At 40.3% G+C, this 23916-nt stretch overlaps 1 long non-coding RNA gene across 1 annotated transcript in view; it reads left to right on the top strand.

The window, feature by feature from the left end:
• LOC123839689 (uncharacterized) overlaps positions 1 to 23441 on the top strand; it is a 45120-nt gene extending 21679 nt beyond the window's left edge. The window contains exons 2-4 of the long non-coding RNA XR_006789703.3: positions 4981 to 5019; positions 18232 to 18357; positions 20364 to 23441. This is a non-coding gene — a long non-coding RNA (uncharacterized LOC123839689). The remainder of the gene's footprint in view (positions 1 to 4980; positions 5020 to 18231; positions 18358 to 20363) is intronic.
• Positions 23442 to 23916: the final 475 nt, after the last annotated feature.

Raw genomic sequence — 23916 nt, forward strand, 5'->3', positions numbered from 1 at the left:
AGTGTAAGCAATCACCAATATTTCAAGTAGGAGAAATTTTCAGCTCAGGGAGTTCCAACTATTTTCCTTCGGCAAGTAAACCCCAGAACTTTAGCAGGTCTTTATACAGACACTCAGAATTAATTCCATCATGTAGATTCCCTTGCATCTGAGTGTTCCAGGTCTTAGGGTGGGGGCAGAGCAATGTATGCAACCGGAGGGTTGTAGCTTTAAAGGGAAAGAACATGTTTTTCTCCCCCCCTTTTTTTTCATGTTGCTGCTGAATATAATTAGACATCTTGGATTGTGATGACAAGGACCACACCCTAGGATAGCAGAGCAATAAGAGTAAAAGTCTCTGGGGTTCTTGGGTGGCTCAGTTGGTTAAGAATCAGCCTTCAGGGCGCCTGGGTGGCTCAGTTGGTTAAGCGACTGCCTTCGGCTCAGGTCATGATCCTGGAGTCCCTGGATCGAGTCCCGCATCGGGCTCCCTGCTCGGCAGGGAGTCTACTTCTCCCTCTGACCCGCCTCCCTCTCATGCTCTCTGTCTCTCATTCTCTCTGTCTCAAATAAATAAATAAAATCTTTAAAAAAAAAAAAAAAAAAGAATCAGCCTTCAGCTTAGGTCATGATCCCAGAGTCCTGGGATCAAACCCCATGTCAGGCTCCCTGCTTAGCAGGGAATCTGCTTTCTCCATCTCTCTCTGCCTACCACCCTCCACCCCCAGCTTATGCTCTTGCTCTCTCTCTCTCTCTCAAATAAATAAATAAAATCTTAAAAAAAAAAAAAAAAGAATAAAAGCCTGGGTCTTGATCATTGTAAAGTTACCATATTGGCCTTGAACTGCCTAAACTTATACTTTAATATTGTTTGGTGTTAGGACAGCCAAACTAATATATAGCAGATTATAGGAAAGTCTGTTAATCAAACAGTAAGATTTTTCAGATACAGCTTAGGTACAAAGGACATACTAAACCTATACACCCAATCTGTGCTTTCCCTGGGAGGTTCCAGTTTTGGCTCCAAGTGGTGGCCTGAACATGACTCCCTTACCTGACGGCCACAACTGCTGAGCGCTGCCGCAGTCAGAGCTCCCAGGACTGAACTCCCTTCTGTGGCTTGCTCGGGGCTGTGAGAGCCACTTCCGCACTCCTTGACCCTCTCCTAGGCAAACTTGATTATGTGTTGGCATGTAGTCACAGTCATTAGCTTCGTTCCTGAAATTCTCTCCTGGCTTCCGGTGGAAAATAAGAACTGGAGACTTAGACTTTCGGAGACCAGTGTAGGGAACGAGGAATAGCCTGTCTAGCCCTAGAAGCCATTGAGATCCTCACTGAAAACTTCGCAGGTCTTTGTCCAGTGAGTATGAGCTTTAGCTGGAGATCAGCATTGAAGAAATTCGCTCTCCAAAAATGGAGAACTCCTAAATCATTAGATATCTTGAAACTCATTCTGGGTTCTATATACACCTTGCAGATTTTCTCCGTACTGCAATAACTCCAAAACTGATAAATATATTCTATTTCTGCCTCTCATTTTTTGAGTTTTTTTCCTGTGATAAAATATCCATACCATAAATATACTCTTGTGACCATTTTTAAGTGTATAATTCAGTGGCATTAACTACATTCTCACCACTGTGCCACTGTCACCACTGTCCCTCATCCCAAACTCAAATGCTGTATGTAGGAGACACTAATTCCGCATTACTCCCTCCTCCCAGCCCTTGGTAACCACTCTTCTACTTTCTGTCTCTATGAATTTGCCTATTCCAGGTAGTACATATAAGTATGAGGCACAGAATCATACAATATTTGTCCTTTAGTGACTGGCTTATTTCACTTAGCATGATGTCTTCTAGGTTTATCCACACTGTAGCATGTGTCAGAATTCCATTCCCTTGTAATGCTGAATAATAGTCCATTGCATGCATATACATTTTGTTCATCCATTCATCCATTGATGGATACTTGGATTCCTTCCATATTTTGGCTGCAGAGAAAACTTGCCGCTATGAACATGGGTGTATGAACATCTATTCAAGTCTCTACTTTCCATTTTGGGGGGTATATACCTAAAAGTGGAATTGCTGGATTATATAGTAATTCTATGTTTGATTTTTTTTTTGAAAGACACCATACTGTTTTCCACAGCAGCTGCACCATTTACCTTCCCATCAGCAATAAATAAGGATTCCAATATCTCTACATCCATGCCAATAGTTGTTATTTTCTGCTTTTTTTCCCCTTATGATAGCTCTCCTATTGGGTGTGAAGTGGTATCTGTCTCTCATTTTTAATGTCCTTGATTAATTAGAATTTTAGAAGCTCCTACCAGTCAGTGCTAGTGTGAATCTTCTAGCGTTGACTGTATTCTTTGATAAAGTGCTTAAAGGAGGAGTTAGATATGGAATGGACTTGTCTGCTAGTTGTCACACCTCATTCCTCAAAAGCTCCTTCCCCAATTTTCAGCCAAACTACTTCTGCCTCTGATTTCATCAGGTTTACGTAGTGCATGTCTGAGTAAGATTTTGCTTGATAGGAGTTCTTTGGCTTAAAAGAAAAGTTTGAAACCTTTCAGCCTACTCCATGCTTTCTAAGGCTCAAAGAGCTTAAGTGACTTTTCCAAGGTCTTTCAGCCAGGTATTGGCAAAGGTAAGATTTGAACAAAAAGATATCCAATGAGACAGAGTATGCCTAGTAGCCATCATGGCAGGCAAGCATCCTTTCGATTATGCATTCACTTCTTCAACATACATTACACACACAATTTAACTGCAAAACAGAATTCACTTACAAAATAAACCTGCCTTTGTCTTTCTCTCCTATCAGTTTGACAAGGAGAGTGGTAAGGGAGCAGAGGAATGAAACATGCTCTGGTGAATACCATCATCTTAGTAGACAAGAAACCAATGATAGCAACAAAATTTCATCCCTTCCAAGAGGATTACACGTGAGACACAGTTATGTTGGAGGAGTAGGGGCAGAGTCAGTTGTTCCTACAGAAGAAATATATCACAGTCAAAATTTAAAAATAGTTACAGAATTAAAAATATTTCTGTGAAATATACTGCATTAACACCAGAGGTGACACAAAGTAAAAGAGAGTGGCATTGGCCATGCTTAGAAGAAGCTTATGATATAATAAAGGGCTAAAAGAAGTGTCCACATACCACGAGCAGGGTAATACAAATACTTGAAAGACTTGGGTAAGATAACAGAGCTGGAAATTTTTTTGGAGATTTACAAAAGAGAAAGATCACATTTGGCTGGGGAAAATCCAGAATGGCTTTGTAAAGAACTTTGTAAAAGAGGATGGAAAGGAAGAATGCCGGGGCATATGCTCTGAAAGGTGGGGAGATGTTCAGCAGGTAGAAGGGGACTCGAGGGAGAGAAAGCCAATTCAAGCAGCAGAAGGGATGTGCAAAGACACTAATGAGGACAATCGCAAGTCGTATTCCAGAATTTTGACTTTAGGTAGAGCATAGGCTCTCTGTAGAGTAGTTGCAGATTGCAGCATCTAAAAAGATGAGTTGGGAACATGTTGAAGGAATTGCCTGGTATAGCAGGCTACGAAACTTATGCTCTACTAACTGGAAAGGTAAGGAAGAGTCATCAAAGACTTATCAGAACACTGGGATTGAGGGACAAGTTATATGGACTAGCAATTTCTCTGTGCCTCAGGTTGTCACATGCAAAATGAAGGGGATGTGTTACAGGCACTGCTTTTGGAAGATTTCCCTCCCTTCAAATGTCCTATTTCAGAGAGGACAAGGGCAAAAATTATGGCTGAATCAATGAGGCAACTTGGTGCAAGAAACTTAAATATTTGTGCATTGGAATAGGTACAGAATGGATTGGCACTAGGGTTATATTTAGGACTTTATTACACAGCCTAGGTAAAAAGTTAAGACCCATAACCAGGACAATCATGAGATAGCACACACACTAGAAAAGCACACTGAAAGGAGGTACGGACTTTGCAACAAATGGAAGGGAAGAAGAAGAAGGAGGAGGAAGAGAAGAAGAAGGAGGAGGAGAAAGAGGATGAGAAAGAGGAGGAGGGGGAGGAGGGGGAGGATGAGGAAAAGAGTGGGGAAGGGAGAGGGGAGGAGGACAAAAGGACAGCACAGAAAAGCATGACTGAGGATAGCATAGATAAGCACGACAGAGCTTGGAGTAATTGGTAATTGGGAGAATGACGGTCCTATTAACAGAAGTAGTATAAGTTACGAGGAGGAGCCAGTTTGGAGCTCTGTAGTGGAAGGTTATGGATTTGGTTCAGGGCCTATTGATTTTATGGTATCAGTGGCCATCTGGGTCAAGTTATCCAGCAGGCAGTTGAATTAGCTTGAAGCTGGGGCTACATTCCTAGGAACCACGTGCAGTGGTGAGAATTAAATTCATAGATAAAAGATGGGGACAGCAGGAACTCCAGAGGGAGTCCTTAGAGGTGAAGCCTTGGGAGATCATCATGTTTAAGAAAAACCTAGAGAAGATGAGGCATGATTAGGTTGATTAGAAGGGTAAGTAGAAGGAAATCCTATTGTGCTTTGGAAATCCAGGGGTGCCAGATAATATATATTGGCTCCTCCAGATTCACTCCCCATCCTTCTCCATTCTGCTTTCAGTCCCAGAGACTGCCCCTGTATGGCTCCATGTCTTTGGCTTCAAGATGGGTTTAGTCAAGGGGAATCTGCCAGGAGATCCAAAGGAGGAGGGAGAGGGAGAGGTTTCATTGGGGTGGCTCTGACCCTTATCCAAAGGTTGCTCATGGCTCCTCTCAAGCACTTGCTATGCATGATTCTCTCTCCTTACAGGTTCCATAACTTTCCCTTGCCTTGTCCTTTAGGGCCAAAAATGATAACTGCCCATCTTCTGCCATATCTGAATTAATCCTATCCATATTGTTCCCTTAACTCTGCCTGCACTTTTATAGTTAGTCCCTTATAAACTTTCCTAAGTTATCCTAATTTGAGTGTTTTGTTTTTCTCTTGTCAGGACCCTGATTGATATATATGCTGAACCCTAACATGAACAGTAAGTATTGACTAGCAGCCTGACTGGAAACATCAAGGTTGTCCTAGCCCCAATCAATATCTCTTTTTATTTACTGGAATCAACAGCAAAATTTAATTTCAGCCATAATTCTACCTAGTTCTTGGACTCCTACCCAGATCCTGCTTGCAATTGATTAAAAGGAACCTTTGGTAATCAAACTAAGCTAGGCCTAAAACCAGCACCACACTTTTTGACAAAGATGCTGATCTATGCATAAGGAAATTGAGCACACCCACAGATAAGAGAGTAGCTTCCCTGATTCTCGATCCTCTCGAGATGGGCACAACCGGCAGTCTTGGCCGAATGCTGTAAGCTACAAAAGAATCCCTTCTCCTTGGCCACGTGAAAGAAATCCTTAGCGCTGCCCAGAGGTCAGTGGCCATCCATGGTTGGTGGTCCAGCTTCTCAGGTGCCTCTCGACTTTCAGAGCCATACCTTACACTGGATTTCTGGTTTAAAGAAGACTTCGAGGACAAAAATATCCAACTCCAGAAATCTAACCAAATCAATCCTGGGAGCCCATGGAGACAAACGCAAGATTACTTGTCTTTTTCAGTGAAAATATTTTAGTGATGGGAATTATAGAGGGAAACTCCTGTAATCCTGGGATAAGGAGGGGCATCGTGAGATTGCTTATGTTTCTGATCCTTGGCCTGTCCCCACAGAATCTCTAAGGACAGGGTTTTATGGCCTTGGCAGGGATAAGCTTTTAGGTTTCAGGAGAGAAAGAGGTAGTCTTTGATAGTCAAGGAAGCATGTCTAAGTGGTGAATAAACACAGGGCTGAGGTTTCAAGAGCAGCTGGGGAGGGAATATGGAGCTGTTCCTCATCTTATTATCACAAAGAGACAGACTTCTGAGGCCTCTGAGTATTTCTTTAGTCACTGGTCCGACCTGTAGTACACTTCCCTGATGGCGAAAAAACATTGAGAATGAGCCATCTCGAAGACCGCCAAGCTCTTCAGCATCGAAGGGCCAGGGAGGGAAGGGGGAGCAGATTTCTGATGAGTGACAGGTCCTGCTGTCAGGATTCTGCAGCAAGAGTCATAAGGCTGGCAGATGCTGCTAAAAAAGCAAGTCCCTTCCGTTCAAGGCAGTGCTTCTAGCATTTCAGAGCTGAAGTAGGGGTAAACTCTGGGGGAGAGCCGTGGCTTAGTGTTGGAGATGAGAGCGGCTTGGCGCGTAAACCTTGACCCCTCAGCTTGAAGTGGAAGCTACGGGGAAGGGATTCTGAACAGTGAAATTGGTTTCTGGGGTTGTTTATATTATCTTTAGGCTTGTGGTTCCCATAATTATTGACATTCCAAGTCTCACCTTGAGGCTCTGGAGTGAGAATGTTATCCTAGCCATTGGCAGTTTGATGGCGATGTTTTAAGTCATTTCTTCTATGCATTTAGTACCTTCAACAGAAATGCAGGCCAAGATTTGCTATAAATAATCCTGATCAGGATAATCAAAAGCTGTAGCCATGTGACTTCCTATTTCCCTTTCCCTTTGATTTATATCTACTACGTTGTTTGAGATACAGCTACTCTTATTTATTACTAATTCCTTGACACCGAATCCTCCTGAACAGTATGTATCATTTTCCTTTTTTCCTGAATGTACATGCATGTTAAAAATCTTTCCTGTAAGTGGAGAAATTTATAGCAAACAGAAAATGCTGCATCAGTTCAAGTTATCAGAGAAATCCTGAAGGAATTGAAACAAGTACATTTAGCTACGCTGAGCAGCAACAACACAATGATAATTCTGGGGAAGAAGAGGGAAAAGCATGACTGGGAAAATATAGACTGCAATAACAGGACAGTCTCGAAATGATAGCTCTGTGATATGAATGTGATATAAAATTCATTTTTAATAATCAAAGGTCTCATTTGCATAAGTACTTATTAAGTATCAGACACAGTTCTGAGCGCATTGCATACACCATCTGATTTAATCCTCACACGAACACTCTGAGATAGGTTCTGTCATTATTCGTATTTGCTGCATGGTGACACTTTGCCCAAGTCACACTGTTTATAAGAAGATCAAGTATTCAAATTTAGGGGCCACCTTGGAGGCTGGTTACTCCAATGCCCACATGAAAAAGATGGCACTTTCAAATTAGAGGAGGCGTGTGTGTGTGTGTGTGTAGTTGGTTTTCTTAGAAATGGACAATTTACAAAGATGTGTGTAGAGATTAGGGAAAGTGCCCAGAGCTAGAGGCAGTAAAGTGATCACCTCTCCACCCAAAATGACAGGAGGAGAAGTTGGTGGAACTCTAAAGGAGAAAGAATCATGTTATTCTGTAGGGAGACGTTGCCAGCCACATGCTAGGACATGCAGAAGCTAATTGCTAGCATCTTTTCCCAACTCTTTATCAAATGATGTCACACTGGCAGCCATATAGGTTGTAGTGATAATCCTATACTGCAGAAATCAGCAAATACTACGAACAAGAACTCTCCCTCCTCCTCCTCCTTTTCAGAGAGCCAGTTGTTAAACATTTATAAGCATACTGTTGGATACAGCGAACCTGAGGCAATCTCTTAATGTGGGAGCTGAGAAAACTCACACCCAGACCTTGTTTTCAAGATGGAAAAAAACCCCAACTCAATAGGGAGCCAGAGAACACTGGAGCCTCTTGATCGGTCTGTTCAAACCATCCTCTGGGGGAGACAGCAGATGGAGGAGAGTGGAGAGGGGAGAGTGGATACCTTCCTATCCATTCTTATCACCCCTGATTTCCCACAGCAATGGAGGTAACTTTGGCTGACAACTGGAAACAGTGGATTTTCTAATAGGGTCAGCGAATTAGTTCATTTTTTGGTTTGTTTTTATTTCTTATTTTTTTAAACAATAGAAATTGACTCCAAGTTATTTTTTATGTATCTTTATTTTTATTTACTTTTCATATATATTATATGATATATAATATATAGTGATAAATATTATCTTTACTATTATATTATTTAATTTATTAGAAAGTTATCAGATTGCTCAGAAATTCAAGAAAGAACCTAAAGAATGAGGCTCACAAAGGGCAGAACCAGGCAGCTCTGGATTATCTAAGTGGTAGGAAGTAATCAATGATCCCTTCAAAGCATCTCTGTTGAAATAAATCCCATTCCATTTTTTTCTTTTAACAGACCTTAAGTGACCCTGCTCAAGATGAACTGTCCTAGAATAAAATTTGATTGGCCAACTTCAGTCAGTGATTACTCTTGGCAAGAAGACAGGGTTCCTTGACTGACAGTCCCACGGAGACTCTCATAATAAGGAGCCCGTTATCTCCAACAAGGAATTCAGAGTGCTCTTAAGAACAGAAGGGCGAATGGGTGCTGGGAAGCCAAGGAACAGCAAATGTCCACTTCCATCTGGGACATGACCTTGCTACAGGGCCCCTCCTGAGTTGGGGGGGGGCAGGGACCATTAACGTGGAAGTAATTGAGAATTAATTGTTCTTTAAAAATCTCCAGGCATAATGTCAATAGTTCAGAATGTAACACTATTTGACATTAACAGAGCTCACACTGAAAAATCACAGGTATGTAAATAAATGTTGGAATGAAAATAAATAAGAAACTGAAAGAAAAGCTGAGATATGCTGATGTTTAAGGAAGATCATATGTCACTGTTTTGCCAAACCCGATGAAAAGATAAGCAGCAGCATTCAGAGTAAGTGGAAAATTTACCGTTAAACATAGAGCCAGGGGCGTGAGAAGAATGGGTTTGTAGGGGACTTTGTGGTCCACTTCAGTTGTAAATGAGTGAAGAGAAAATGCTTGACCTTCCCGGCTGTGGCCCTCTCGACCTACATGGTCCTCTCGCTCTTCTCTCTACTTCTCCAAGCTCTGCTGCCTTCAGGACCCAACACACATGTCTTTTCTCTCAGAGCCTTCCAGGACCAGCTCAATCCAGCCCAATCCATAATGAAATACCGCTTCTTGTCCCATGCACGTGGCACTTCCCAAATGTCCCCTTAGGTTGTCACACAGCTCCTGACATGTGCATCCTGACCTTCACCTAGGGTCCTGGAATAATGAAGGCAGGATCTGTCTGATGACGAGAAGTTGGCTGTTGGAGGTTTAACGTGACCTTTACAAAACTTGGTCTTTCTTCCCTTTTCTAGTTCTTCGTTCGCCTAAACCTTGAAAATAGGGACTTTTTTCTGTAACCAGAATTTGTCCCTCCTCCTCTCTCTCTCTCTCTCTCTTTTTTTTTTTTTTTACACCACACTGTTCTGGAGAGAATTAATGAGAGGATACATGTAAAAGCCAACACAAGACTTACACTCCGATGTTTTCATTTTGTCGGATGCTCGTTGCCCGATCAGTCAAGATCTCCCAAGCACATAAGAAGATTCTTTTAATGGTTACTAATAATGGTAGTATTGTCTCATGCTGCCTATTCTTCCTCAATGATCTCATCTATTTGGGCAGTTTCAGTTGTGGTCTTTAAGAGGATGACTTTCCATCTGCCTCCAGCCAACTCATCTCCCAAGCCCCAGGCCCATATTTCCAACCAGATGTTCTGTAGACCTCAGACTCAACAGGTCCTGAATTGAACCCATCCTTCCATACAAACCTGGTCCTTCTTGCTACTGAAGCCATTGACCACAATCAGAACTGGGCTAGATGCCACTTACGCCTGAAATCCCAGAAATGTTTCAGTTCCAGCATCTCCTTCTCACTGTCTCCCACCCAGTATCCTGCTGGAGTCTACCAATGTGTTCCTAAGGTTCCATTTTTTCTGCAGCCCTATGTCTGCCCCTCATTAAGTCTCAACTCAAATCTTGCAAGAACATCCTGACTAGTCCCTCTATCTCCACCCACCACCTCAGCCCATGCTCTATGCTGTCACTAGAGTTCTGTCCTTAAAGACACTGGTAAGATCGTATCAGACCCCAGCACCCTCTCCACACACCAAAGCTTCTAGTCTTCCTGCTCTGACATATGAACAATTCCAGCTGTCCACAATATGTAGCCTCATCTCCTCTACAGTCCCCAAACTTCATGGCCTCATCTCCTCTACAATCCCCAAACCTGAAGCCTACTCCCTCCACATTTCACATTCCCAGAATATGCCCTCCACTGTCACACAATTAACCTTGTTAAGCTGTTTCCTTGTCTCAAATACTCTTGCCACCTGGCCCAGGATCCTCTTAATCTGGCATCTTCCAAGACACTTGACCAATTTTAACAGTTAACATTAATTGTTCCTTCAACTAATAACTACCATTATAGAGAACTGAGTATGTGCCAGGGATTTACATACATTATCACGGTTAATCTTCACCACCCTTGAGCAAGTTAGGTATTACAGGCCCATGATCCCTTATCCAAAGCCTTGAGACCAGCTGTGCTTCCAAATTCAGAATGTCTTGTTTTTTGGAAAGGTAATATAGTGGGATGTGTCTCAGTTTCCCCATCTGTAAAATGGGGAGGATGAGTACTAGCAGAGTACCTCTCTCATGGGATTGTTGTGAAACAGGTAATGTGTTCCTTCAGAGAAGGGCCTAGGGAAGTGCCCTTATGAAATGCACTATGAGGTCTATTTACTTGACTGTTATAAACAATACATAATAGCTTATGAACAAGACCTTACTAGGAAAATAAATGGCTCAAACAAATTTGTATCAGGAAAGTAATTTGAATGACGATAAGAGCCCTCATTTTGCTGGATGTTGTGCTTTCTTTTTTTTCTTTACTTTCACTTCCTTCTGCTACTTACCACACCCTTTATTCATCATTTCCTATCAAAATCACAGGCCTCCTGCTATTGCAATGAAAAGTCTTTCTTCATTTTTCCAGCCTATTTTACAATTAATTCATAATTTTCTCCGAAAAAAAAAATATACATGCTAGATAATTATTCCCTTCTTCTCTGACAAGAATAATTTATGACAATTAATGCTAGTTTTTAGAAATTCAGTGTAAACATCACCAACAAATTCATTTGCTTTACTCTTTTATGGGCCTGGATGCAGAAGAGACCAAGAATGTAGGGCCTGGAAGGGACCCTAAAGACCAGCCAGTATGCATGACCCGCTCTATCCAACTATCTTTTATACTTGAAGAAACTAAGGAGAAGGGAGCTCCTGCTCAAGTTCACACAGCTAGTTAATGACACAACACTAGCTAGATCCCAACTGTCCCCATTCCCACCTACCCCCCCCCCGCCATCCCCAAGCAACCACTGATCCACTTTCCGTCAGTATAGATTATTTTCCTAGAATTTCATAAAAATGGAATCATACAATATTTTTTGAATCTGGCTTCTTTCACTCAACATACTGTTTTTGAGATTCATCTACACTGTTGCATGTATTGGAAGAGTGTTCTTTCTTATTGTTGAGTAGTATTTTATTTTAAAGATATATTGCAATGTATTTATCCATTCTTCTGCTGATGGATGTTTGGGTTATTTCCAGGTTTTGACTATTATGAATAAAACTGCTATGAATATCCTTGTATATGGCTGTTTGTGAATATATATTTTCATTCCCCTTGGGTAGATACTTACGAGTAGGTTTGATGTGTCATAGGATAGGTATATATTTCATTTTGTGAGAAATTACATTTGCCTTACATCTCCACCTAAATTTGGGGTTGTCAGCTGTATTAGCCAGGGTTCTTCAGAGAAACAGAGCCAATGGGCTATAAAAAGAGATTTATTATGAGGAATTGGCTTATGTGATTATGGAAGCTGAGAAGTCCCATGATCTGCCATCTGCAAGCGGGAGACCCAGGAAAGCCGATGGTGTAATTCAATCTGAGTCTGAAGGCCTGAGAATCAAGAGAGCCAATGACGTAAATACTAGTCCGGGGGCTGGAGAAGATGAGATGAGATGTCCCCGCTGAAGCAAAGAGGCAGAAAAACGGGGGAGGGGGAGGGATTTCCTCCTTCCCCCACCTTTTGTTCTACTTAAGCCTTTAACAGATTAGACGATGCCCTCCCACACTGAGGAGAGCCATGTACTTCACAGAATCCATCAGTTCAAATACTAATCTCATCTGGAAACATCCTTACAGTCATACTCAGAAATAATGGTTAGCCAAATACCTGTTGAATCCCCTGATCCAGTCAAATTGCCATATAAAATTAATTCTCACATTAGTCTTTTAAATTTTAGTCTTTCTAGTACATGTGAAGTTGTATTTATTGTGATTTGAATTTGCATTTTCCCGATGACTAATTTGTGTTTCCCCGTTGAATTTTTATATGATTATTGGCCATTCCTTATATCTTCTTTGTGAGGTGTCTATTCAAATCTTTTGCCCATTTTTAATCTATTATGTTTGTCCTTTTAAAATTTTTTTTTTTAAGATTTTATTTTATTTATTTGACAGAGAGAAAGACAGCGAGAGAGGGAACACAAGCAGAGGGAGTGGGAGAGGGAGAAGCGGGCTTCCCGCAGGGCAGGGAGCCCAATGCGGGGCTCCATCCCAGGACGCTGGGATCATGACCTGAGCCAAAGGCAGATGCCCAACGACTGAGCCACCCAGGTGCCCCACGTTTGTCCTTTTAATATTGAGTTATAAAAGTTCTTTTTTTTAAAGATTTTATTTATTTATTCATGAGAGACAGAGAGAGAGAGAGGCAGAAGCAGAGGGAGAAACCAGCTCCCTGCAGAGCAGGAAGCCCGATGCGGGACTCGATGCCAGGACCCTGAGATCATGACCTGATCTGAAGGCAGATGCTTAACGAGTGAGCCACCCAGGCACTCCGAGTTATGAAAGTTCTTTATGTATTCTGAATACAAGTCCTTTGTCAGATATGTGTGTTACAAATATATTTTTCCAAGCAGTGACTTGCATTTTCTTATTATTAAAGACGTCATTAGGAGAGCTCATTTCAAAAATTGTAATGAGCTCTAATTCATCATTACTTTCTTTCATGGGTTGTGGTTTTTTTGTATCCTATTAAAAACACCCTTTTTTAACGTACTCCAGTGTCACAGAGATTTTTCTCCTATTTTTTTCCAGAATCTTTATTGTTTTAATTTTTGTATTTATGTCTATGACGCATTTTGATTTATTTTTGTGGATGGTGTGAGGTGAGTTGAGGTTCGTTTTTTTCTGTATAGATTTCTAGTTGTTTCAGCACTGTTTGTTGAAAAGATTATACTTTCCCACTGAATTATCTTCCTACCATTGTTGAAAATCAAGGGACCACGAATGTCTATCTCTGTTTCTTTACTCTGTTCTACTTTGTTGATCTATATATCTATTGTTAGGACAAATCACAGTGTCTTGATTACTGTAGCTTTATAATAAGGCTTTAAATGGGTAATTTCTCCAAACTTTTTTTTCAAAATTATTTTGGTCATTCTTGGTCATTTTACAATCAGCTTGCCAATTTTTATAAAAAATTCTGTTGGAATTTTTATTGGAATTGCATTGAATCTACACATCAATTTTGGGAGAATTGACAGTCATTCATATTGATAATATGAAATCTTCTAAACCATGAATATGGCATATTTCACCATTTATTTGAATCTTTAAATTCTCTTGGTAGTATTTTGTATTTTTCAGTGTTTAGGCTTTGCACATATTTAATTTTCCATAAGATTACATTTTTATGTTATAAACAGAATTTTAATTTAATTTTTTTCTAACTTTATTTTTTGTTTGTTCCATTGTATAGAAACACAATCGATTTGTATATATTAACCTTATATCTTGAGCACTTATGAGTGCTAGTAGCTTTTTTCTTGGTTCTTCAAAACTTTCTATGAATAAAATAACTTCATTTGTGAATAAAACCAACTTCACTTCTCCATTTTCAGTTTGTATGCCTTCTGTTTCTCCCTTTCTTTCCTTTTGTTGTTTTCTTTGTTTGTTTGCTTGTTTTATTGTCTTGCCAGAATCTCTAGCACAATGTTGAACAGAAATGGTGAGAATGGACAAGCTCGCCATATTGTCAATTCTAAGAAAACATCCAGTCTTTCAACACAAAAGATTATCTTAGCCTTAAGATTTTTTGGTTTTGTTTTGTTTCATAGATGTTCTTTATCAGGTTGAGAAAGTTACTTCCTATTCCAAGTTTATTGAGAAACTTTATCAAAATTCACTCTCAATGTGGTGAGTTACATTGATCGATGTTCAAGGGCTAACCAACTTTGCATTCCTGGAATGTTATCATTTTTATATCTTGTTCAAGACGTATTATCCTTGTTATATCTTGCTGAATTTGATCTGCCAAACTTGTTAAAGATTTTCGCATCCATGCTCATGAAGAATATTGGTCTATAGTTTTCTTCTCTTGTAACATTTATGCCTATTTTGGTGTCAGGTTAATATTGGCCTCATACAATGATTTGGAAGTTATTCCTTTCTTCTGTGCTTTCTGAGATGGTTTTTGAAGGATATGTATTATTTCTTCCTTAAATGTCTGATAGAATTTACAGGGAAGCCATCTGGGCAAGGTTTTAAATTACTAATTCAATTTCTTTAGTAGGTATGAGATTATTTGAATTTTCTCTTTCTTCTTATGTCCCATCTGATAAATTCCGTCTTCCAAGGAAGTTGTCTATTTCATCTAAGTTGTCAAATTTATTTACATAAGTTGTTCATAATATCTCCTTATTATCCTTTAATCCCCAGTAGGCTCTATATGTTCTTTTATTCCTGATATTGTTAATTTGTACCTTCTCTGTTTTTTCATTGATCTTTTCAAAGAACCAGCTTTTGGTTCCATTAATCTTCTTTGTTTTTATTTGTTTTTTGTTTCATTGACTCTTGCTATTTCTTTCTAGCTGGTTACTTTGAGTATAATTGGCTCTTCTTTTTCTAATTTCTTAAGGTCAAAGCTTATATCATTGACATTAGACCTTTTCTCCTTTTCTAATATAAACATTTAAAACTGTAAGTTTCGCTCTAAGCACTGCTTCAGCAAAACAAATTTTGAAATACTGTGTTTTCATTATCATTCATTTCAAAATGTTTTATTTCCCTTGCAATTTCTTTGACTCATGGGTTATTCAGATATGTGCTATTTAATTTCAAAGTATTTGGCACTTTCATTTATTTTACTGTTATTATTTCTCATTTAATTCTATTGTGGTCAGAAAATACGCTATGTAAGATTTCAGTCTTTTGAAAGGGACTTATTTAATGGCCCAGGATATGGTCTGTTTTGATGAACATTTCATATGTGCTTGAAAAGAACGTGTAGTCTGAATTTGTTGAGGGTATTGTTCTATAAATGTCAATTAAGTTAAAGCAGTTGATAATGTTGCTCAGATCTTTTTAAATTCTTACTAATTTTTTGGCTATTTGTTCTATTAATTACTGAAAGAAGCATATTAAAATCTCTAACTATGTTATTCATTTGTCTATTTTTCTTTAGTTCTACCAGTTTTTGCTTCATGTGTTTTGAAGCTCTACATTTATTTTGTGTTACAACAATAGATACAATTGTTATGTATTGTAACAATTAATAATATATCCTCATAAAATATCCCTCTCTGCCTCTTATTAAACTTTCTTATTTTATCTATTTATCTTTTATTAATATAGACACTCTAGCTTTTTTATGCTTACGGTTTGCCATCTATATCTTTTTTGATACTTTTAACTCTATTGATGTCTCTGCAGTTAAAGTGAGGCTCTTGTAGACAGCAAATGTTTGGGTCTTGCTTTTTTATCCAATCTGACACAGTCTCACAATCTCTGCTTTTTGATTGGAGTGCTTAGTCAAGGGGCATCTGGGTGGCTCAGTTGGTTAAGGGCCTGCCTTCGGCTCTGGTCATGATCTCAGGGTCCTGGGATCCACTCCTGCATAGGACTCTCTGCTCAGCAGGGAGTCTGCTTTTCCCTCCCGCTCTCCCTCTGTACTCTCCCTCCCTCTCTCTCTCTCAAATAAATAAATAAATCTTAGGGACGCCTGGGTGGCTCAGTCGTTAGGCATCTGCCTTCAGCTCAGGTCATGATCCCAGGGTCCTGGGATCGAGCCCCGCATCGGGTTCCCTGCTCCGTGGGGAGTCTGCTTCTCCCTCTCCCACTTCCCCTGATTGTGTTCCCTCTCTCGCTGTGTCTCTCTCTGTCAAATGGATAAATAAATAAAATCTTTTTTTTTTAAATGGAGTTCTTAGTCAATTTAACATTATTTCTTATCTGATTGGATTTTGGTCTACCATTTTGCTATTTGCTTTCTATTTGTCTTATCTGCTTTTGTTCCTCTGTTCCTCTTTTCTTACCTTCTTTGTGTTAATCAATTATTGGTAGCATTGCATTTTAATTCCTGTATTTATTCTTAGTTGTATCTCTTGGTATTATTTCTTTAGTGATTGCCCTAGGGATTACAATCTCTATTTTATCACAATTTACTTAGAGTTAATGTTGAATTAATGGTAAATTTGAAATACAGGAACCCTGTGACAATATGGTTCTGCTTCACATTCACTCATTGTGCTAGTGTTATATATATATATTACATCTGTATGTTTTATAAACCAAATAATACTAGATTCCAAGTTTCTGATCTTTCATGCCTGATTCATGATGAGATTTTGAATTTCAAACAACACTCTCAACAGTTATAACTTGACCCAACAAGGTCAAAACCAATTTCTCATTGCACTAAAAAAATTCCGGAAAACATTTCTTGTCTTAATGCCATTATAAAAGCTAGTGATGGGGAAACCTGAGCAGCTCACTGAGGTTTATTCCTTGCCTCTGAAATAAACGTTTGGAATATTTAAATTTCAAAGTTGAAAGAGAATTTAAAATCTTCTTGTCAGCACTCTCATTTTGTACCCAAAGAAGTGGCATCCAGATATGTAAAGGAGTGATCTGAGATCACATGCATTCATTCATTTAGCAATTCACTGAAAAACTCACCATTCATTGTAAAAATGTTTATGAAGTGCTTACCATATACCTGTTAATGAAGATACAAAAATGAGTAAGAACTAAAAGGCATTGAATTGTACACTTAAAACTGGTGAGTGTTATGGTGGGTAAATTATTCCTCAGATAAAGCTGTTAACAAATGAGTAAGATCCAGTCCTTTCCGTCAAGGAGATCAGAGTGTAATGGAAGTGTAAGACACACATAGACGATTGTACAATACATACTGTAATTACAATGCAACACATATTGTAATTACAATAAAATGTGAACATGCTATAACAGACCTGTATGCTTAGCCACTTAACACTGGAGAACCCTGGGGCTCAGGCTTGGACCTCTTCTATTTTCTTTCCACAACCACTCCCTTTATGATCTCATTCAGTATCATGGCTTTAAATATCAGTTGTATGCTGACGACTCCAAAATTTCTATCTCCAGCAGATGTCTCTCCCAAATTCCAGACTCATACATCCAACTGACAAACTGATATCTCTCCTTTAAAGGCTAATTAGCATCTCAAACTCAACATCCAAAACCAAATTCCTTATCTTCCCCCTCTAAATCTGCTCCTTCCACAACCTTCATCATCCCAATTCATTAACAGCTCCATCTTTCTAGTGGCTCAGGCCAAAAAAACTTGAAGTCATCTTTGACTTGTTTCTTTCTGTCATTTAATCCATCAGGAAGTCCTGTTGGCTCTACAATCGACATAAATCCAGAATCTGACCACTTCCCACCACCTCCCCTGCTGCAATCCTGGTCCAAACCACCATTTTCTCTTGTCTGGAGTATTGCCTTGTCCCCTAACAGTCCATATTCTATAAAACAGAAGAACCCTTAAAAATGTAACTCAAGTCAGTTCTCTGATCAAGTCCTCCAATGGTTTCCCATCTCCCTACTAGTTAAAGCCAAAGTCCTCACAGGGGCCTCAAAGACCCCATAAAAATCTGGGCTCCCATCTCCACTCTCTTATCGTTCTTATCTAGTCTCCACTACTGTTCTTTCTGCTCACTCTGTTTCATGCACATGAGCTTCCTTGCTCTTCCTCAAATATTACTGGCAAGCTCTTCCTTCAGAGCCTCTGAATTGCCATTCCCTCTACCTGGAGCTCTCTTCATCAGATATCCCCATTGCTCACTCCCTCCCCTGCTTCAAGTCTTTGCTCAGATGTCACCTTCTCCCTGAAGTCTTCCCTGATTACCCAATTTCAATTTGTAAGCTTCTCACTGGTACCCTGGCACTTCCTATTGTTCTCTGGCTCTATTTTCTCCATAAGCACTTATCACCTTAAATATACCTCATAAACAATTTACTTATTTGGTTCATTTTCTGGTTTTCCCCAATAGGCCAAGAGCCCTATGAAGGCTTGTCTGTGTTCATCACTGTTTTGCAGCATCTAGAACAGTGCAGTATTCAAGAAAACGTTTGCATGAGTGTATCAATGTGCCTAGTGCTGTGAGAGAAGGAAATGGGTGAGTTTTCTTCTGTGACCAGGCCAGGTTTGTTTGCTTGTTTGTTGGTTGGTTGGTTTGTGGGAGGGCCATGATGGAGGAAAGGTTGCTAAATGTCAGTGGAAAGTTAACTGTGCAAGTGACAGTTGAACTTAGCTGTGAAGGATGATCAGGAATTTTCTAGACAGAGAAGATAGTGAAGGGCATTCCAGGTAGAAGGAGTAGCATGTGCAAGAGCAATATTTTACAAAAGCATGGCATGAGCATAAAATGCCAATGAGTATGACATGAAGGCAGAGCGGAGTAGGGAAAATGAATTGATGGGTCCAGAGAGGAGGCCTGGAGGGCTAATCAGAGCCAGCCATGAAAGATGGAGCCAGATTAGAGCTGGCTCTTTTAACTCCCTCTCCAGTGCCTTGTTCACTGCTTCAGAAAAACTCTTTTCAGCCTAAAACTTGTTTTTCCTTTGGGGATTATAGGTTGATACCTTTACCACCCATGTTTACTTTTGTAAATAAATTATATTCATAACCCCAGAATGTGAGATTTAAGACAGGTGATTCTAAGAGTATGTACATTTTAAAAAACAAAAAGCTGAAAGTGTTTGTATTTTGAGATAGATTATAGATTTTTTATTATATTCAAATCCAAAAGACCGAAATAATCAAAATTTCCAAAGAAGTGACAGCTGGTGCCTGGTGCAAGCCTATTTTCGCCATCAATTTAGAGTTCAAACTCTGTAGGAAAAAAATGCCAATGATCTAATACACAGAGGACTATGGAAATGGGTGTAAAATTGGGGGGGGGAGTGAAAAATGTCCTCCACATTTTTTTGGCAGTTGACAACTGACACTGGTATTATATTAGCTATTATATATTTGAATTATTAAATTAAGCAGTGAGGAGTAGGAAATTGTAGGAAGTGAACTGATCATGGACTATAATATTGTTTTATTCTCAAAAGTGACATTTCTTATACTTGAGTTTTTCTTAATTCCATTGTAAGGCTGAAGATCTTGCACCTTTTAACTTTGTCAGGGTTAAATATTAAACATTAAAAAGAAGCAATCAGCAGAACAATTATATTATTCATTCAACAAATATTTGACAGCCTATATCAAAAAGGAATGTAATTTGCTTTTGGATTCCACACGACACGAAAGCAAGTAGTTATTTCTCTTTCTTAAAATAACCATGAAGAATAACATTGATCTATAGTGTGGAGATTAACCGTTCAAATTAACTTGTAAACTTAGAGTCTTATGTGGTTTAGATGAAACAGTTGTGAGAATCCCCCGGAAGTCCTATGGAAAGCATATCATTTTCACTGACTTGTATGTGCAACAACTGCCTAAAATTTTGTTGGAAGTCATATCAGCCTATACTTAGCTTCAAACAGAGATATTTCTAAGATTCCTTGCATCGGAGTGAGCTCATCCTGCACCCAGCACTTGAGAGCCTTGATATTACCACGACAAGACCCATTTTCTCTGTATAAACGTATATATTCATAGCATTTTTAAATTGCATTCCTTGCAATATGTAGCAAGAGCCACACAGATGTTGTCACTCTGACCTAGCAATTCTACTCCTGGGAACTTATCCAAAGGAACTAATTCCACAGAAACAAAAATCTAGATGCACAAAGATTTTTTTATTACAGGGCCATCTATAACAGCCAAAATTGGGATGCAATCCAAGTTTCTACAAGCAGAAAATGATGTTAAAAAAGTGTAGTGCATCAACAAGATGTCATATTACCTGATCGTTAAAAGTCAGAACCATGAAGAGACTGCAGAAATGACAAAAATATTTTTGATAAACCTTGAATTAAAAGGTAGTGTTTTAAAAATGGCATTTACATTGTGATGATAAAGTGTAAAAAGAGATGAACGTGTGGAGGACCAGAAGATAAAATGGACAAAGGAAAGTAAGTCTCTCAAGATAGAAGAATTAGGAGTTTGTTTTACTTCTTGTAAACATTTCTCAAGTTTTGTTTTACATCAACTTTTCTTCTTTTTTTTAAGATTTTATTTTTAAGTCATCTCTACACCGAAGGTGGGGCTTGAACTCACCACCCTGAGATCCCCTGTCGAGTGCTGTACCGATGACTAAGCCAGCCAGGCGTCCCTGCATCAGCTTTTCAACTGAAGATTATGTCATGCAGAATCAACTCACACCATAAGGATATGTCCACATGGATCATAAATAAAAGCAGGGTGTTTACAGAATGGACCCACTTGTGCTCTCTGTGAGCCTCCAACTATCGTCATCTCTGTAACTATAGTTATCTCCACCCCTGATGTGACTGTATTGGAGATAAGGCCTTTGAGGAGGTGATTAAGGTGAAATGAGCTCATGAGGGTGGAGCCCTGATCCCATAGAACTGGCTTCTAAGAAGAGGAAGAGACACCAGAGGTCTCTCTCTCTCTCTTTCCCCACCATGTGCAGACACGGTAGAAGGCAGCCATCTGGCTAACAGACACATGAAAAATGTTCATCATCATTAGCCATCAGGGAAATCCAAATCAAAACCACATTGAGATACCACCTTACACCAGTTAGAATCACAAAAATGGACAGGGAAAGAAACAACAAATGTTGGAGAGGTTGTGGAGAAAGGGGAACCCTCTTACACTGTTGGTGGGAATGCAAGTTGGTACAGCCACTTTGGAAAACAGTGTGGAGGTGCCTCAAAAATTTAAAAATAGAGCTACCCTATGACCCAGCAATTCCACTCCTGGGTATTTACCCCAAAGACACAGATGTAGTGAAAAGAAGGGCCATATGCACCCCATTGTTCATAGCAGCAATGTCTGCAATAGCCACTCTGTGAAAAGAGCCAAGATGCCCTTCAACAGACAAATGGATAAAGAAGATGTGGTCCATATATACAGTGGACTATTACTCAGCCATCAGAAAGGATGAATACCCAACTTTTGCATCAACATGGATGGGACTGGAGGAGATTATGCTAAGTGAAATAAGTCAAGCAGAGAAAGTCAATTACCATATGGTTTCACTTATTTGTGGAACATAAGGAATAACATGGAGGACATTAGGAGAAGGGAAAAATGGGGAGGGGGAATTGGAGGGAGAGATGAACCATGAGAGACTATGGACTCTGAGAAACAAACAGGGTTTTAGAGGAGGGGGGAGAGGGGGTTGGTTAGCCCGGTGATGGGTATTAAGCAGGGCATGTACTGCATGGAGCACTGGGTGTTATATGAAAACAATGGATCGTGGATCACCACATCAAAAACTAATGATGTATCGTATGGTGACATACATAATAAAATTAAAAAATAAAAAAAGAAGGCAGCCATCTGCAGGCCAGCAAGAGGGCTCTCACTGGAACCTGGCTGCGTTGGCACCCTGATCTCAGACTCACAGCCTCCAGAACTGTGAGAAATAAATGTCTGTGCCTGAAGCCACCCGGTCTATGGTACCTTGTTATGGCAGCCCAAGTAGACCAAGACACTAACTTCCAGGAACCATGTGGGTTCTGTGGGCACAGCATTCCAGGCAGACAGCGTGGGCCCCAGGAACACAAGGTGCCCCTGCCCTGACTGCCAAATGTCCAGCTTTGGGGACAGGTCCAGAATCGGTAATAGTAATGTAAGTTCTGTCAGCTGTGGCAGCTCTTCATATGCAAAGTATATTCAGAAATCAGGTGCTTTTATACGTAAACCTGACAGCACACCCGTATACCAACGGATGCATGCACTCATCCAAGAAATAGGTCTCGAACACCAGCTGTGTGTCTGTTGAGCACATCGGTGCGGGGGCGATAGCAATAATCAGAACAGACCAAGTCCCTGTCCTCAGAGAGCTGATCTTCTACTGGGGAACACAGGCGATCAACGAAATGAGTAAGCAAAATGTATGATATGCTAGATGGTGGTAAGTGCTAAGGAGGAAAATAAGGCAGCCAAGAAGGCAACCTTCAATAGAGAGGCTAGGGGACATCTCACAAAGAAGGTGACAGGGGAATAAAGACCTGGAGGAGGTGAGGGAGGGAGCCATGTGTATATCAGCAAAAGAACATTCCAGAATGACAGAAAGGCAAAGGGCCTGAGATGTGCTGGAAAATCACCAAGAAGGGCAGTATGGCAAAGAAGAGAAGACATGAGGGGAGAGAGTTGAGGGGTGGTACAGATCACCATTATGCAGAGCTCCTAGAACATTCTATTGACTTCAACTTCTCCACTTAGCAGAGGCAGGGGTTCTTTACATTGTTACCAAGTCTCTCTGGCTGCTGCCTGGGCAGCATTGCTATGGAGTAACGCATTGGAATACAGGCTACAGGGGCTTTCCAGGGCTGCCCTCACCAATCACCACAAACTGGTGGCTTAAAACAAGACAAATGTATTCTTCCATGTTGCTGGAGGCTGGAAGTCTGAAATCAAGGTATCTGCAGGGTTGGTTTCTTCTGGAGTCTCTGAGGGAGAATCTGTCCCATGCTTCTCTCAGCTTCTGGTGGCTACAGCAATCCTTGGCATTCCTTGACTTGGAGCTACATCATTCGAATCTCTGCTTCTGGCTTCAGGTGGTCTTTTTCCGTGTGTGTGTGTGTGTGTGTGTGTGTGTGTGTGTCTGCCTGTCTGTCTGAACCTCTCTCTCCTTTTTCTTATGAAGATACCAGTTTTTTGGATTTAGGGCCCACTTTAATGCAGTATGACCTAATCTTAGCTAATTACATCTACAAAGACCCTATTTCCATTGGCAGATGAATTTGGGGGATAGTATACAACTCACTATGCATACCTATCACTAAAATACCATGTTTAGGCTTATGATCTGAAAAAACGAGGCTTGTTTTTTTAGGTACATTCCTGCAGTTTATAGGAAGGAAAACACCATGTGAAGTGAGAGTTGATTCCTTGGCAAGATGGAATTGGCTGAAAACAAAGTATACATAAGAAGGTTAAAGTTTGGGGCGCCTGGGTGGCTCAGTTGGTTAAGCGACTGCCTTTGGCTCAGGTCATGATCCTGGAGTCCCTGGATCGAGTCCCGCATCGGGCTCCCTGCTCAACAGGGAGTCTGCTTCTCCCTCTGACCCTCCCCCCTCTCATGTGCTCTCTGTCTCTCTCATTCTCTCTGTCTCAAATAAATAAATAAAATCTTTAAAAAAAAAAAAGAAGGCTAAAGTTTGGGGCGCCTGGGTGGCTCAGTTGGTTAAGCGTGTGCCTTTGGCTCAGGTCATGATCCTGGGGTCCTGGGATCGGGTCCCGCATCAGGCTCCTTACTCAGCAGTAAGTCTGTTTCTCCCTCTCCCTCTGCCCCTCCACTGCTCACTCACCCTCTTTCTCTCTCAAATAAATAAATTAAATTACATTTTAAAAAAAGAAGAAGACCAAAGTCCAAGTCCGAGGGACTAATCTGCCGAGTTGTTTTTCCCCCCCCAATAGTAACAGCAAACTTATCTGAACACATACGTTTGAAAAGAAAACAAAAAGGCCTTTCCACAAAACTGCCTTCGGTAATGATGGTTTTAGCCCTAGCTCTGGGAAGTGAATGGCGAGGTAGTCTGGCAAGTCTGGGCTGGGGATCTCCAGTAGAAAGGCAGGGTAAAGGCTG

Source organism: Mirounga angustirostris, unplaced genomic scaffold (assembly GCF_029215605.1).
Source record: "Mirounga angustirostris isolate CCGP_5_RB_7025 unplaced genomic scaffold, mMirAng1.0.hap1 SCAF_3, whole genome shotgun sequence".
Lineage (NCBI taxonomy): Eukaryota > Metazoa > Chordata > Mammalia > Carnivora > Phocidae > Mirounga > Mirounga angustirostris.